Here is a 17,894-nt window from a genome sequence, read left to right on the forward strand (position 1 = left end):
TTTTTTTCGAAATTATAAATACATTTCATTTTGAATAAATTTGAGTCGAGATGAGTCGAGACTCGGTAGCGGCCAAAATCTGCGGCGCGACTAGGCGGTGAATTGAAAGAAATTGTTTAGACTTAATCACAAATTGCATATGAATTTATTCATTTCCCACGAGGTACAAGGTACAAGCAAAATCCGAACGAGGTGTCACCCAGCGCGAGGTACTGATGGTGAAGTTTATATATATATATATATATATATATATATATATATATATATATATATATATATATATATATATATATATATATATATATATATATATATATATATATATATATATATATATATATATATATATATATATATATATAAATATATATATATATATATATATATATATATATATATATATATATATATATATATATATATATATATATATATATATATATATATATATATATATATATAAATATATATATATATTTATATATATATATATATATATATATATATATATATATATATATATATATATATATATATATATATATATATATATATATATATATATATATATATATATATATATATATATATATATATATTATATATATATATTATATATTTATATTTATATACATATATATAGAATTTTATTGAAATAAAATTTTGACAAAATTCTCTATAGAAATATAAAATTTTTAATTTTCTATGGCAATAAATTTGGTTCATTATTTTTGGCTCGAGTGGCAATCTTGATTTTTTTGTGATTGGGGATCGGTTTATCTGGGGGCTATACATAACTATAGATCGATACGAACCAATTTTTGCATGGTTGTTATCGGCCATATGTACCAAATTCCGGATCGGATGAATTTTACTCCTTCAAGAGGCTCCGGAGGTCAAATCTAGGGATCGGTTTATATGGGGGCTATATATAATTAAGAACCGATATGGGCAAATTTTTACATGGTTGTTAGAGACCACATACTAACACCATGTACCAAATTTCAGCCAGGTCGGATGAAATTTGTCTTTCTTAGATGATCCGCAAGTCAAATCTGGGGATCGGTTTATATGGGGGCTATATATAATTATGGGCCGATATAGACCAATTTTTTCATGGTTATTATAGACTATATACCAACACCATGTACCAAATTTCAGCCGGATCGGATGAAATTTGCTTCTCTTAGAGGCTCCGCAAGCCAAATCTGGGGATCGGTTTATATGGGGGCTATATATAATTATGGGCCGATATGGACCAATTTTTGCATGTTAGTTAAAGACCATATACTAACACCATGTACCAAATTTCAGCCAGATCGGATGAAACATGCTTCTCTAAGAGGCTCCCCAAGCCAAATCTGGGGGTCCATTTATATGGGGGCTATACGTAAAAGTGAACCGATATGGCCCATTTCCAATACCATCTGACCTACAAAAATAACAACTAATTGTGCCAAGTTTCAAGTCGATTCGTTCGTAAGGTAGCGTGATTTCAACAGACGGACGGACATGCTTAGATCGACTCAGAATTTCACCACGACCCAGAATATATATTTTATGGGATCCTAGAGCAATATTTCGATATGTTACAAACGGAATACCCTCCACCATCCTATGGTGGAGGGTATAAAAATTAATATTACGTGACATTAATAAGTATAAATATTTGCTCAAAACCGTCGCACCATTTGCGTTCTTTTTCCAGAATTTTCTTATTTCTCAACAAATTATCCCGTTTTTCCAGCACTTCACAATAATAAAATAAGTTTTTAATTTGATTTGTGAATTCTTTTGACATTTGATAGAATACATACTTACAAATTCTATTCCCACCATCAACAGTTGGTGCTCATTACTGAATAATGGTTTGATTAACTATTTAATGCCAGTTGTGATAATCATTGGAGTAATTATACCCTGCGCCACACTGTGGAACAGGGTATTATAAGTTAGTGCATATGTTTGTAACACCCAGAAGGAGACCAGATAGACACATGGTGCCTTTGGCAATAATGCTCAGGGTGCGTCCCTGAGTCGATATAACAATGTCCGTCTGTCCGTCCGTCCGTCTGTCTGTGAACACATTTTTGTGATCAAAGTCTAGGTCGCAATTTAAGTCCAATCGCCTTCACATGTTCCTAATTTGGGTCAGAATAGAACCCTATTGATTTTGGAAGAAATCGGTTCAGATTTAGATATAGCTCCCATATAAATCTTTCGCCCGATATGCACTTATATGGACCCATAAGCCAGAGTTTTATCCCGATTAGCTTGAAATTTTGTACGAACATAACACTTAGTCGTATAGTCAAGTGTGCAAAATTTGATTGAAATCGATTCAGATTTAGATATAGCTCTCATATATATCTTTCGCCTGATATGCACTTATATGGACCCAGAAGCCAGAGTTTTATCCCGATTAGCTTGAAATTTTGCACAAGGAGTACAATTGGTAGTATAGTCATGTGTGCCAAATTTGATTGAAATCGGTTCAGATTTAGATATAGCTTCCATATATATTTTTCTCCCGATATGGACTTATATGGCCCCAGAAGCCAGAGTTTTGGCCCAATTTGGTTGAAATTTTGCACTAGGAGTACAATTAGTAATATAGTCATGTGTAACAAATTTGATTCAATTCGGTTCAGATTTAGATATAGCTCCCATATATATGTTTTTCTGATTTCGACAAAAATGGTCAAAATACCAACATTTTCCTTGTTAAATCGCCACTGCTTAGTCAAAAAGTTGTAAAAATGACTCTAATTTTCCTAAACTTCTAATACATATATATCGAGCGATAAATCATAAATAAACTTTTGCGAAGTTTCCTTAAAATTGCTTCAGATTTAAATGTTTCCCATATTTTTTTACTAAATTGTGTTCCACCCTAGTGCATTAGCCAACTTAAATTTTGAGTCTATAGATTTTGTAAGAATCTATCAAATTCTGTCCAAATCGAGTGATATTTAAATGTATGTATTTGGGACAAACCTTTATATATAGCCCCCAACACGTTTGACGGATGTGACGGTATCGAAAATTTACATCTACAAAGTGGTGCAGGGTATAATATAGTCGGCCACGCCCGACTTTAGAATTTCCTTACTTGTTTTTTATTGCAGACCAATAGTGTTGGTTGACACAACCATGTACTTTGACTAGAAACTATCTTTCCGTCCGAAGCGCTTTCAATTGTTCTAGGGAAAAGTATAGTTATTGCAAATACTGATTTTTTGGTTCTTGGGGTTAGAAGAACGAACTTTTTACTGCTATAATGGAATTCCAACCAAACTGTTGTGTGTATGAAAAACAGTCTGTTTCGTCAGTGTAGGGTTAACAAATCCCATCTTATGTGGCCAATATTAGGCGGCCATTAATCGTCTATAGTCAAAATATTCTGCAGCTCTTATGTTAAAACACTTTGTCTAAGCATTTTCTTAAACACGTACACGAATGTGAGAATATTTCTATGCCTGTGTGTGTGTGTGTGTATATGTGTGTTCAGTTTATTCTTTGTAGAATTTCATTAAAATTCATTTATATAATTGCGTTACAACCCGAGGCTGTCTATGAACATTTACTTACTCCTACGTTATAATAGAGCACCTTCAGCAAAGAAATTCATTGCATTCCTGCATGAGATGAGAGTGTCTAACAAGGAAAGAAAAATTAATTCATACAAACATTCATACATGACAGCATACACCCATACACACACCGCTATATACATATAAGTACATAGAGTCAGGTTGAAAGTCCTTAAAATAGGCAATGAATTGCTTAGCATATTTATGGATGAGAAAGAGAGAAAGAGAGAGGTAGAAAGTTCTTGTGTGTGAGTTTAGTGATGCTGCATGATGACATGTTGAGAATGTAATAATTTTCAATTACAACGTGCATGAGAATTGCATCTCTGTTAAATGACGATTGAAGAAAATCAACAACAACTGCAACGACAACATTGATGCAAATTAAAGACACAGACTTCTTTTTTGTCGTCTGATTCTGAGAGTTGGATAATTGAAATTCATGGCTTTTGTGGCAACCTATTAGCATTTATCTAAAATTGTTTTATTTATTTAGCCAACATACTGAGATATATAAATTGGGGTACATACTTTAATATACGCGAGTTTGCAGATGATACAAGGGAAAAATAATTTTGTATTTAAATTTGAAAAATTGGGTTCGTACCATAAGATGAATAATTTCTTATATATTAGAGCTTTTATAATCTCCATCATTAAAAAATTTATCACAAGTTATAAAATTTTGTCTTATTAATGAATGTTGCCCGATTTTATGTTCACTTGTTCAATTGTAAGCGACAGCTCTTGTTATAGCCTGATTTTATGTTCAATTGTTCAATTGTAAGCCCGGTCCGAACGAAGCCTCTCATAGTGCGAATCACCAGCATTACTGGTAATAAAAACTATGTGGTGTTTGGCTGAAACTAGCTACACAGAAATAAATATCACCAAAATATTTCCAATCAAAAAGTTGATTGAAGTTGGAAATTTTTTCAATTAATAAATTAATTGATACAATTTTCTTTGTAATCAAGATAGAAGCATTAAGTTAATTAAGCTAATGATTGAAAATTTGTAAATTTTTATTCACAAAATTAATTGATACAATTAATTTTTCAATCAAAATCGGAAGTCTAAGCTAGTTAAAACAAGTATAAATATACGGCCGTAAGTTCGGCCAGGCCGAATCTTATGACCTTCCACAATGGATTGCGTAGAAACTTCTACGAAAGAATGTCATCCACAATCGAATTACTTGGGTTGTGGTATCTTAAAACTTCTTAACATCGTTTTCTAAATTGTGAGTTAGTCCATACGTGGTATATATTAGACAAAAATGTTATGTATAGGTAAGTCTACAATTACGAATCGATATCGACTTTTTGCACGAGAGCCAGAATTGAAATATGTGGGGGCTATATACAATTATGAGGTATGGACCAATTTTTATGTGATTGGGGATCGATTTATCTGAGGGCTATATATAACTATAGACCGTTATGGACCTAGTTAGGCATGGTTGTTAACGGCCATATACTACCACAATGTACCAAATTTCAACTGACTCGGATGAAATTTGCTCCTCCAAGAGGCTCCAAAACCAAATATCTGGATCGGTTTATATGGGGACTATATATGATTATGGACTGATATGGACCACTTTTGGCATGGTTGTTAAATATCATATACTACCACCACGTACCAAATTTCAACCAGATCGGATGATTTTGCTTCTCCATAAGGCACTGGAGGTCAAATCTGGGGATCGGTTTATATGGGAGCTATATATAATTATGGACTGGTATGAACCAATTCCTGCATGGTTGTTGTACTAACATCACGTACCAAATTTCAACCCAATCGGATAAATTTTGCTCTTCCAAGGGGCTCCGGAGTTCAAATCTGGTGATCGGTTTATATGAGGCCTATATATAATTATGGACCTATTTCGACCAATTTTTGCATGGGTGTTTGAGGCCATTTATTAACACCACGTACCAAATTTGAACTGAATCAGATGAATTTTCTTCTTCCAAGAGGCTCCGGAGGTCAAATCTGGTGATCGGTTTATATGGGGGCTATATATAATTATGGACCGATGTGGACTAATTTTTGCATGGTCATTAGAGACCATATACTTACACCATGTACCAAATTTCAGCCTGTTCGGATGAAATTTGCTTCTCTTAGAGGCTCCGCAAGCCAAATCGGGGGATCGGTTTATATGGGGGCTATATATAATTATGGACCGATGTGGACCAATTTTTGCATGGTTATTAGAGACCATATACTAACACTATGTACCAAATTTCAGCCGGTTCGGATGAAATTTGTTTCTCTTAGAGGCTTCGCAAGCCAAATCGGGGGATCGGTTTATATGGGGGCTATATATAATTATGGACCGATGTGGACCAATTTTTGCATGGTTGTTGGAGACCATATACTAACACTATGTACCAATTTTCAGCCGGTTCGGATGAAATTTGCTTTTCTTAGAGACTTCGCAAGCCAAATTTGGGGATCGGTTTGTATGGGGGCTATATATAATTATGGACCGATGTGGATATTAACACCATGTACCAAATTTCAGCCGGATCGGATGAAATCTGCTTCTCTTAGAGGATTCGCAAGCCAAATCTGAAGGTCCGTTTATATGGGGGCTATAGGTAAAAGTGGACCGATATGGCCCATTTGCAATACCTACATCAACTTATGCCAAGTTTCAAGTCGATAGCTTGTTCCGTGCGGAAGTTAGCGTGATTTCAACATACGGACGGACGGACATGCTCAGATCGACTCAGAATTTCACCACGACCCAGAATATACAGTTTGTCAAGAAAGTGTTTTGACAATGGGATAAAAATTATGTTTTGTTCCAAAATTAAATATAATGAAATTTTAAAAAATATTTTATTATGTATTTTGCAAAGTATACATACGTACACAGAATTAAAAATTTAATAAAATATTTAATATTTCAATTATTTCTAGAATTTGAAATATTTGGCAATGTCAAAAGACTTTCTTGACATACTGTATATACTTTATGGGGTCTTAGAGCAATATTTCGATGTGTTACAAACGGAATGACAAAGTTAATATACCCCCCATCCTATGGTGGAGGGTATAAAAAGTGATGGCTTTTTATACCCACCACCATAGAATGGTGACGGGGGTATAATAAGTTTGTCATTCCGTTTGTAACACATCGAAATATCGATTTCCGACTATATAATGTATATATATTCTTGATCAGGGAGAAATTCTAAGACGATATAACGATGTCCGTCTGTCCGTCTGTCTGTCTGTCTGTCTGTTGTAATCACGCTACAGTCTTCAATAATGAAGCAATCGTACTGAAATTTTGCACAAACTCGTCTTTTGTCTGCAGGCAGGTCAAGTTCGAAGATGGGCTATATCGGTCCAGGTTTTGATATAGTCCCCATATAAACCGACCTCCCGATTTGGGGTCTTGGGCTTATAGAAATCGTAGTTTTTATCCAATTTGCCTGAAATTTGAAACCTAGAGGTATTTTATGACCATAAAGAGGTGTGCCAAAAATGGTGATTATCGGTCCATGTTTTGGTATAGCCCCCATATAGACCGATCTCCCGATTTTACTTCTTGGGCTTATAGAAACCGAAGTTTTTATTCAATTTACTTGAAATTGGAAATCTAGAGGTATTGTAGGACCACAAATACGTGTGCCAAAAATTGTGAGTATCGATCCATATTTTGGCATAGCCCCCATATAGACCGATCTCCCGATTTTACTTCTTGGGATTATAGAAACCTCAGTTTTTATTCAATTTACCTGAAATTGGAAATCTAGAGGTATTGTAGGACCACAAATACGTGTGCCAAAAATTGTGAGTATCGGTCCATGTTTTGGTATGGTCCCCATATAAAACGACCTCCCGATTTGGGGTCTTGGGCTTATAGAAACCGTAGTTTTTATCCAATTTGTCTAAAATTGGAAATCTAGAGGTATTTTAGGACCATAAAGAGGTGTGCCGAAAATGGTGAGTATCGGTCCATATTTTGGTATAGCCCCCATATAGACCGCTTTCAAGATTTTACTTCTTGGGCTTCTAGAATCCTAAGTTTTTATCCTATTTGCCTGAAATTGGAAATCTAGAGGTATTTTCGGGTCATAAAGAGGTGTGCCGAAAACGGTGAGTATCGGTCCATATTTTAGTATAGCCCCCATAAGAACGATCTCCCGATTTAACTCCTTGGGTTTCTAGAAACCGTAGTTTTTATCTGATTTGCCTGAAATTGTAAATATTCTGGTATTTTAGGCTCACAAAAACGTGTATCGGATTAAGTTTTTATCGATCCATATGGTAATGCCTCCATATAGACCGACTTCACTTCTTGAGAGTGTAGAAGGCGCACTGATCATGAAAATTGCTTGAAACTCAATGTAAAATTTCCAGATTTTACTTCTACAGATTTAAGATTTAAAATCAAGACGTTATTTTATAATTTTCTTGCACACTTACAAGTGATGTTAATGATTCCTCTAAAACTCAAACAAAAATGGTCCTTATAAATCCAGAATCTGATATAGTCCTCATAGGTGAAATCTTTAAATTTATCTTCGGGAAGTGCCCTCAAGTCCTCAAGCCCTCCTGAAATTTCAAAGGAAACCCTAATATTTGGTTCATGGTGGTGGGTATTTAAGATTCGGCCCGGCCGAACTTAGTGCTGTATATACTTGTTTATTTTAAATACAATCACGCTCCACTCCCCCGAATATGTATACACGCTCACAAAAAATCGCTTCTGTAACATATACTCCCAAACATATTTTGCTTCAAGCATATATATTTTTGGGTATTGCCCAAACATTTATATGTTTGATCTCTACCAATATATAATATGTTTGAAAGCATATTGGTCTAAACAATATATGTTTGGGTAGTCTAAGTTCCAAACATTTTGTATTTTTGCATCCAAATTCAATAATGTTGTCTTCCAAAAAACAATATGTTATTATGTGACCATATAATATGTTTGGAAGCATTTTGCACCCAAAAATATTATATGCTTAAAAAAAATTCTCCCAAACAATATTGTGCTCAAAATTTTACTTATTTATTTATATATTTACAATCATAATGAATTATGAAAATAAACAGGTAATATAGGTGCTAACAACATAGGTTTTCGACCTGAATGCTCAAAATTTTGTTTCTGCCCAATTGTATATTCCCCAACATCTTTCTCACTTCCACGAGATTTTTTAGTTCTTAGCACCTTTTTCTGTAATACAAACATTGTAGAAGAAATTATTCAATTTTATGATTTTTTTTATTTTAATTTTACCTTTTGCCGGACGGGGATTCGAACAGCGGACCACACAGTTTGTAAGGATCAAAGAAGTAGCTGATCAATTGCCCAAGGAAAAATAAAATGTTAATTTTGTAATAACAAGCAACAACCACCAACTTAATTCAATATCGCTCCCTGTTAAATAGCGCTCCAAGCTACTAAACACATATATGTTTATAGGCTATTTCTAAATTAATATATGTTTGCATTCAAGCATATTATATTTACAAACATTTTATGTCCAAACATAATATGTTCTAACATATTAACATATATGTCCCAAACATGTTATGCTAGTTTATGAACATTATATGCTTGCACTCAAAAATATTGTGTTTAAAAATTTGTGTTCCAAACATATAATGTTTATAGCCAAACATATGAAAAATAGTCTTTTTCAACCGTGTACTTTATGGGATTTTAGAGCAATATTTCGATGTGTTACAAACGGAATGACAAAGTTAATATATCCCCATCCTATGGTGGAGGGTATAAAAAATTTGGATATCATCTCTCAGTAGTGCTCACCATTCACTTTACGTTACGATTAGCATCATAAACCGTACCAATCTGTGACTCTTTCCTGATATATTGATAGCTTTTGAAATTCTTCATTCTAAAAGTCAGCTTATTTGCCAAAAAAGAAATTCGTTACAGGTAATAAACATCAATAAATTGCAAGTGTTTTTCATTTGTAAGACAATTGGCGGTGAAGGAGGTCAGATGGTTGCTCCCCACTAGTATTTATCGACCGTGAGGTCAAAATAAATTGCAAATATTGTGGGGAAAATGTCTTAAAGGCAATATTGTAGCTTTGGGCAAGCAAACATTTCGGCCGCAGACTTTGTTGGACTTTTGCGCCTGGGGTATTGTGAAGAGTTAGGTTGGCATTAAAAAATTCCAAATTGTCGATCATCTCAACATGGCTTTTCGCCGGGAAAATATTTCTTTCAGTATGTAAAGTCCATAATTCGTGCCGAAGGTAACGGTGTTTTATCACATCTCAATAATGCTACACCCTCAAAAAAATCGCTTCTCTAACATATGTTCCAAACATATTTTGCAGGAAGCACATATATTATTGGATACCGCCGAAACATTAATATGTTTGTTTTATGTGAGCATATTATATGTTTGGAAGCATTTTGAGTCCAAAAATAGTATATGCTTGGAATAATTCCCCAAAGAAGATTGTGTTCATTCCCTCACATATTTTTAACTTCCACGAAATTTTTGAGTTCTTCGCATCTTTTTCTGTAATACAAATATGCTGTTTTTTTTCAAATGTCTATTTTCTTGGTTCCTACTATCTACTATTCAAATTAAATAATATTTAGACTTAAGCATACCAAATTTTTGGCCATATTATAAAACAGTTTTCCCAAACAACATACAAGCGGTTTCACAGAAATTGCTCTCATTTCATTCTCTCGCTGTGATATGTTGATATCTTTTTATTCAACCCTCCCGGTTTCCATCTCTATTCCTTTCTCTATACTAACTGTCTCCCTCTGTCGCTCTCTGAATAAAGTATCACAACATATATATGTTTACTCGAAATTTGTAAATTTATATATGTTTACATTCACGCATATTATTTTTATGAAACATTCATGCCCCAAACATAATATATTCTAACATATTAACATATGTGCCCCAAACATTTTGTGTTAGTTTAGGAACATTAGATGTTTGCACTTAAATATATTGTGTTTAAAAATTGTGCCCGAAACACATTTTGTTTATATCGGAACATATGAAAAACATATTTTTCTAACAGTGTAGTGATATTTATGAGTCTATTTAAGAATAAGTGGTTTCACATATAACCTTTTAAATTTGAAATTGACGCCCCTTGTAGTAGCATTACTTCCGTTCAAGTTTTGCATGAAAGAGAGCATAAAACGTTTGCAACTAAAAAACTTCATTGTCTTCTTTAAACCAAGTTTCTTTAAATATGCTTGTGTGCATTACACACTGGTCTATAAAAGGACATAGTGACCTCTATGCTTTACTACACGGACGAAAAAGACTGTTTTTCATATGTTTGGGTGTAAAAATTATATGTTTGGAACTCAAATTTTTTAACACCATATTTTTAAGTGCAAGCATATAATGTTCATAAACTAGCATAACATGTTTGGCACATAAATGTTAATATGTTAGAACATATTATGCATGGGACATAAAATGTTTGTAAATATAATATGCTTAGATGCAAACATATATTCATTTCGAAATAGTCTATAACCATATATGTGTTTGGAAAGAGAGACTTAGAGAATATGCTGCTAGTAAAATAATGGAAGTAACCAATTGGCGCCTTAAAAATGTATCCACACAAAAAAATTTCATTAAAATTTTTTCTACCAGTGTATGCCCTAAGGTGAGACATAATACGTTTGAACAATACAAACAATATTTTGTCTGGACCAATCCTGAAAATATATATGGTTGAAGCATAATGTGTTTGGGGTATATGTTACAGAAGCGATTTTTTTTGAGGGTGTAGATACATATATCTACGAGAAGAGTCCCTCGATTCATAATTGTTTTATGTTCAATAGTTTTAGGTTTTGGAGTACATATACTTTTTTTTAGACGAACGATTCGTTTGGTGCCGCTTCTTTAATTTTGTTTTTCCAAAAGTGTTGATGTGGTGTGTCCTTAACATGTAAACAACATATTGATGTCTCTATTAAATTTGATCTTTATTTAAATATTAAAGTGTTTTCATTTGAATCTTTAAAATATGCCACGTATTTTAACCACAATCACTTCTTCGTGATAATGGTAGAACACCTGCCAGAATTTGTCTTTTCAAATGCATACGAGTGGCATCTTCAACGAAAAGCTTTGTTTACATGTCATTTCTTGGTAGTGTGGCTGTATGTGGTGTTATGGATGAGGTATTGCGTTGAATTCAAAATTACGAGACACATATGAGAAAGTATGTGCAGGGAAATCCCTCGGTTGTCTAAATTTTGTACATTTTGCACAATATTAAGGACAAATTTCTTTAAAATAATGAAGTTTTTAGTAAAAGAAAGTTTTTAATCTTTGTTTCAGTTTTTTATTAACCCTTCTGTGCGTGATGAGGTCCCGCTGGACCTTTTTGATTTTTATTCATACATAACTTTATCTTTTATATGAATTTTAGCTTGATGGTTTATGACTTCTTGTACTGAAGTGTTTTAAGTTGAAAACTTTAAATTTTTATGTGATTGAATCATTAAATCGGTTTTTATAGGTATTTGAAAAAGTTTAGTGCGATTCTGCGTGATGAGGTCCAATGGGACCTATTACTAATTACATTAGTGGTTTTAGCACAGTTTAAAAAGCAGTGTAAAGATATTGCGATTTTCGTATTTGGAACAATTAATAACACTAACATCCTTTCAGAAAATACCGTTATTTGGAAAAATTTGTCATTTTTGAAGTTTTCATTGGTTTCGTTGCTTGGTAGTACATAATTTTATGTCTTCCATTGATATATCCAATATAGTGAGAGTAAAAGTGCAAAAAAAGTTATTTGAACTTCATGGAAATCGTGGTCGAAATAAGTTTTTATATTTCTATACATTTTCCAGACCTATCGGCTCCTGGAATTTGGCAAGATGTGCCTCAATTTTGACCAAGTTTGAAACAACCACTGTGCACATAATACTGCGAGCAAAACGAACGCCACTAAAAAAAATCGTATTGTTTTTCCTTCAGAAATCCAGTTTGTTAAGAACATTCAACTACAAAAACAATATATTGTTGCTTGGTACGTATAAGGATACTTATAGGTACCACGCCTGCGTCAAACATCAGGGCCACTACTATACTAATCAAAAATTTTAACATTATCTGTATCCTATTAAAAATTAAATAAAACTCTATATTTACAACCAAATGTTTATATATGCAATTTGTGCATTATAGAAGAGTCCACCTACAGTAAATGATCGAAAAATATCGTAGGGATAACCTCTCGCCCATCCTTTTTTTATTGTAGGTCCCACGGGACCTCATCGCGCTGGTATCGCTTCCAGTGTTATCACATACACAAGGGTTAAAGCGACAAAGAAATCCACTATTTAACAAATATGTCGCAGTACATTTGTTACTTCGATATCGATAAGAGATATTCACAATTTGATAAAAGTATCGATGGGTATTTATCAATTTTCAATCGATAGAATAAAATTCTGTTTTTGATAAAAATATCGTAAAGTTTTTATAACTTTTTTCGTATTTGCAATCGATGAACTCATACACCGCCGTATTCGTATTCATCGACAATGGAGTTAAAATAAATGCCAAATATTATCGGGAAAATCTCCTAAAGACAGTATTGAAGCCCTTAAGGCCGCTGACCATGAAGGAGATTCTTTGCTTCATTTATACCGCACAATGGCCACCAAAATCTCCAGATCTTAATCCATTGAACTTTTGCGTCTGAGGCATTTAGGAGAGTAAAGTTGGTACTAAAAAATACCAAAGTGTCCATAATCTCAAAAAGGCGGGAATGGGCCAAAATTCCGCAAAACCATTTTGGAGCAGCGTGTGATGTTGTTGTTGTTGTAACAGGTTTTTAATGTAGTTTCTTCCATTTTGTTCTATGCTTATGTAGTTCAATTAGTAGCCAGATCAAGGAACTCTGCGACAAGAATGGGGTGTGTTCAGAGTGATCTGGTGGTGAGACGGGTAGGCTTTGCTGGGCATGCGAAAAGGTGACGAGTGTCATGTGGCTCTTGATAACAGATGGGACACACGTCAGCTACGCTGCTATCAATCACTGATAAGTAGGAATTATGGCGGCTACACTTGCCTGATCTTAGTTGGGCCAAAACTACCCTGGTCTGCCTAGGGAGGTCTCTCTCCTCCGGTGCTATGGGCCGTGGTCGGACTCCGAGAACAGGATTAGCCTTGTAGCTTCTCACCGCTTCAGCTACAGTATCCTCATGAATCCTGTTCAAACCTGTCTGGTATGCGGCCTAATCTAGAGGCTCTCTTTTATAACGCTGGATCTCGCGCTCTAGAAGGTGAAGATCAACCCATACATTCCTGGGTGTGGAGGTTGTCTATCTATAAGATGGAGATTTGGATGGCTGCTTCGATAGCAACCCAAGAGGTACTGCTTTGACAACATGTAATTGTGTCGACGCACTGGGATGATCTTGGTCTCCGCATAAAGGTGATCCAGGGGTGTACTGCGGAGACATCCTGTTGCAGTTGTAAGGGCAGCTTTCTGAAAGGTTTGTATGTTATTCGACTGCATGTCGCTCGTTTGAGGTGTCCACACTGGCGCTGCATAGTTGACCACTGGCCGGCCAATTGCCTTATATATAGTCAACAAGGTTTCTTTGTCCGCACCCCAAGTGTTGCCGGCAAGTGACTTGAGGACCTTGTTTCTACCGCGGTGCTTATCACAAATTGCAGTGGCATGGGCGTACGACTTAAAGAGGCTGTCGAATGTGACCCCGTGAATCTTGGGGTAATTTGTGGTCGGAATTATTTCAGCGTTGACTTTGACATTCAACTGCCCGCGTACTTCCGCCGTCCATGTAGTGAATAGTGTGGCTGAGGATTTGGTGGGAGATATCCTCAAATTTCTTGCAGTGAAATAACTGGTAAGATCAGCGATGTAGACGTTCAATCGATCACATATGTTATGTCATCAACAATGAACCCGGATGCCATGATTGTCGTCCGCATATGCTACAATCTCGACGCCGTCAGGAGGGGGTGGAATCGAGGACAGGTAGAGATTAAACAGTGCCGGAGATATCACCCCACCCTGGGGAACTCCCTGTTTAACTCTACGGGGTTTTGACTTTTTGTCCCTGAATTCCACGTACGACTGGCGTCCACACATACACTGAAAAAACAGTGAACCCACCAGGAAGAAAAGTTTCGGTTAATTTTAGAAAATGTTGAATATTTGTAGAAAATTTTAACTAAACAGTATTCCAAACATTGGCATCACGCCGATGTCATAAAAATAAGTAAATATTTTTCGCAAATTCAAGAAAATTTATTAGACATAACTAAGCTTTTTCACTTGTTAAAGAAAATTTTGTAGTTTGAAGGAAAAACTTAGAGTTCAAAATTGCAAGAATGTCTTTAGTGACATACGAAGTTCATGATGGACGCATTTTGGTAAAATTTACAAATTTAATGAAATTCTGAACTATTTTGTGGAAGACACGAAGTTAGTTAATCTTTATGCTACATTTGAGTATATTTTTTTCCTCGGGTTTAGTTAATTTAACTAACGTACAAAAAAATTATTAGAGTAAAGAAAACTTTCTCCAAACATAATAATTCTATGAACTAAAATAAAGTTAAATTGGCTTTAGTGAAATAGAGAGTTCACTTTTTTTTGAGTGTATAATTCAGAACCCAAGGCTTGGTTCCTATCGGTAGGGACGTATTCTCGATGTCCTCGAATAGTGTGGCATGGTTGACCGTATCGAATACCTTCGATAGGCTTGGGCTGATTGAGTCCCATATTAATGTGTGCTGAAATGGCATGCAAGGCTGTCGTCGTACCATGTACCTTATGGAATCCATGTTCATGGTGAGGCAGTAGTGCCTCAAGTGTCTTGGCTACTGGCGAGAGAAGGGATATCGGTCTGTACGATTCATCTTTACTCGTGTGATGGTTTTGTCTGCTGTTTGAAGGCCATATTTCGTGTCAAAGGTATAATAAAACAAGTATATACGGCCGTAAGTTCGGCCAGGGCGAATCTTATGTACCCTCCACCATGGATTGCATAGAAACTTGTACTAAACTCTGTCATCCACAATCGAATTACTTGGGTTGCGGTAACACTTGCCGATGGCAAGTTATCTTGAAACTTCTTCACCGTCTTCTCAATTGTAAGTTAGTGCATACGTGGTATATATTAAACAAAAACAAGTAAGGAAAGTCTAAAGTCGGGCGGAGCCGACTTATTATACCCTGCACCATTTTGTAGATCTAAATTTTCGATCCCATATCACATCCGTCAAATGTGTGCTATATATAAAGGTTTGTCCCAAATACATACATTTAAATATCACTCGATTTGGACAGAATTTGATAGACTTTTACAAAATCTATAGACTCAAAATTTAAGTTGGCTAATGCACTAGGGTGAAACACAATTTTAGTAAAAAAAAATATGGGAAACATTTAAATCTGAAGCAATTTTAAGGAAACTTCGCAAAAGTTTTTTTATGATTTATCGCTCGATATATACGTATTAGAAGTTTAGGAAAATTAGAGTCATTTTTACAACTTTTCGACTAAGCAGTGGCGATTTTACAAGGAAAATGTTGGTATTTTTACCATTTTTGTCGAAATCAGAAAAACATATATATGGGAGCTATATCTAAATCTAAACCGATTTCAACCAAATTTAGCACGCATAGCTACAATGCTAATTCTACTCCCAGTGAAAAATTTCAACTAAATCGGAGCAAAAAATTGGCCTCTGTGGTCATGTGAGTGTAAATCGGGCGAAAGATATATATGAGAGCTATATCTAAATCTGAACCGATTTCAATCAAATTTTGCACACTTGACTATACGACTAAGTGTTATGTTTGTACAAAATTTCAAGCAAATCGGTACAAAACTCTGGCTGCTGGGTCCATATTAGTGCATATCGGGCGAAAGATATATATGGGAGCTATATCTAAATCTGAATCGATGTGTCTATCTCGTCTCCTTCTGGGTGTTACAAACATATGTACTAACTTATAATACCCTGTTCCACAGTGTGACGCAGGGTATAAAAAGGCCGATTAAATACGTATATAATTCAGTTTGATAAAATTTTCTATAGAAATAAAATTTTGACAAAATTTTCTAGAGAAATAAAATTTGGAAAAATTTTCTATAGAAATAAAATGTTGACAAAATTTTGTATAGTAATAACATTTTGTCAAAATTTTCTATAGTAATAAAATTTTGACAAATTTTTCTATAGTAATAAAATTTTGACAAAATTTTCTAGAGAAATAAAATTTGGAAAAATTTTCTATAGAAATAAAATGTTGACAAAATTTTGTATAGTAATAACATTTTGTCAAAATTTTCTATAGTAATAAAATTTTGACAAATTTTTCTATAGTAATAAAATTTTGACAAAATTTTCTATAGAAATAAAATTTTGGTAGATTATTTTTGGGGATCGGCTATATATAACTATAGACCGATATGGACCAATTTTGGCATGGTTGTTAGCGGTCGTATACTAGCGCAATGTACCAAAGTTCACCACTTACCAAATTTCAACCGGATTGGGTGAATTTTGCTCTTCCAAGGGGCTCCGGAGGTCAAATCTGGGGATCGGTTTATATGGGGTCTATATAGAATTATGGACCGATCTGGGCAAATTCCTGCATGGTCCATATACTAACACCACGTACCAAATTTCAGCCGGATCGGGTGAAATTTGCTTCTCTTAGAGGCTCCGCAAGCCAAATCGGATGATCGGTTTATATGGGGGCTATATATAATTATGGACCGATGTGGACCAATTTTTGGATGGTTGTTAGAGACCATATACTAACACCATGTACCAAATTTCAACCAGATCGGATGAATTTTGCTCCTCCAAGAGGCTCCGCAAGCCAAATCTGAGCGTCGGTTTACATGGGGGCTATACATAAAAGTGGTCTGATATGGCCCATTTGCAATACCATCCGAGCTACATCAATAACAACTACTTGTGACAAGTTTCAAGTCGATAGCTTGTTTCCTGTGGAAGTTAGCGTGATTTCAACAGACGGAAGGACGGACATGCTTAGATCGAATCAGAATTTTACTACGACCCAGAATATATATACTTTATGGGGTCTTAGAGCAATATTTCGATGTGTTACAAACGGAATGAAAAAGTTATATGGTGGAGGGTATAAAAAAAAAACTGTAAACCTAATATCTCTTAGCCTATATTTGATGCGCTTTTATCGTAAATCTAAAGATTTTATATATCAGTTAAGTTAATTATGATTTTTGTAAATCCAACATATTTTTACTT

Source organism: Haematobia irritans, chromosome 4 (assembly GCF_050003625.1).
Source record: "Haematobia irritans isolate KBUSLIRL chromosome 4, ASM5000362v1, whole genome shotgun sequence".
Classification (NCBI taxonomy): Eukaryota; Metazoa; Arthropoda; class Insecta; order Diptera; family Muscidae; genus Haematobia; species Haematobia irritans.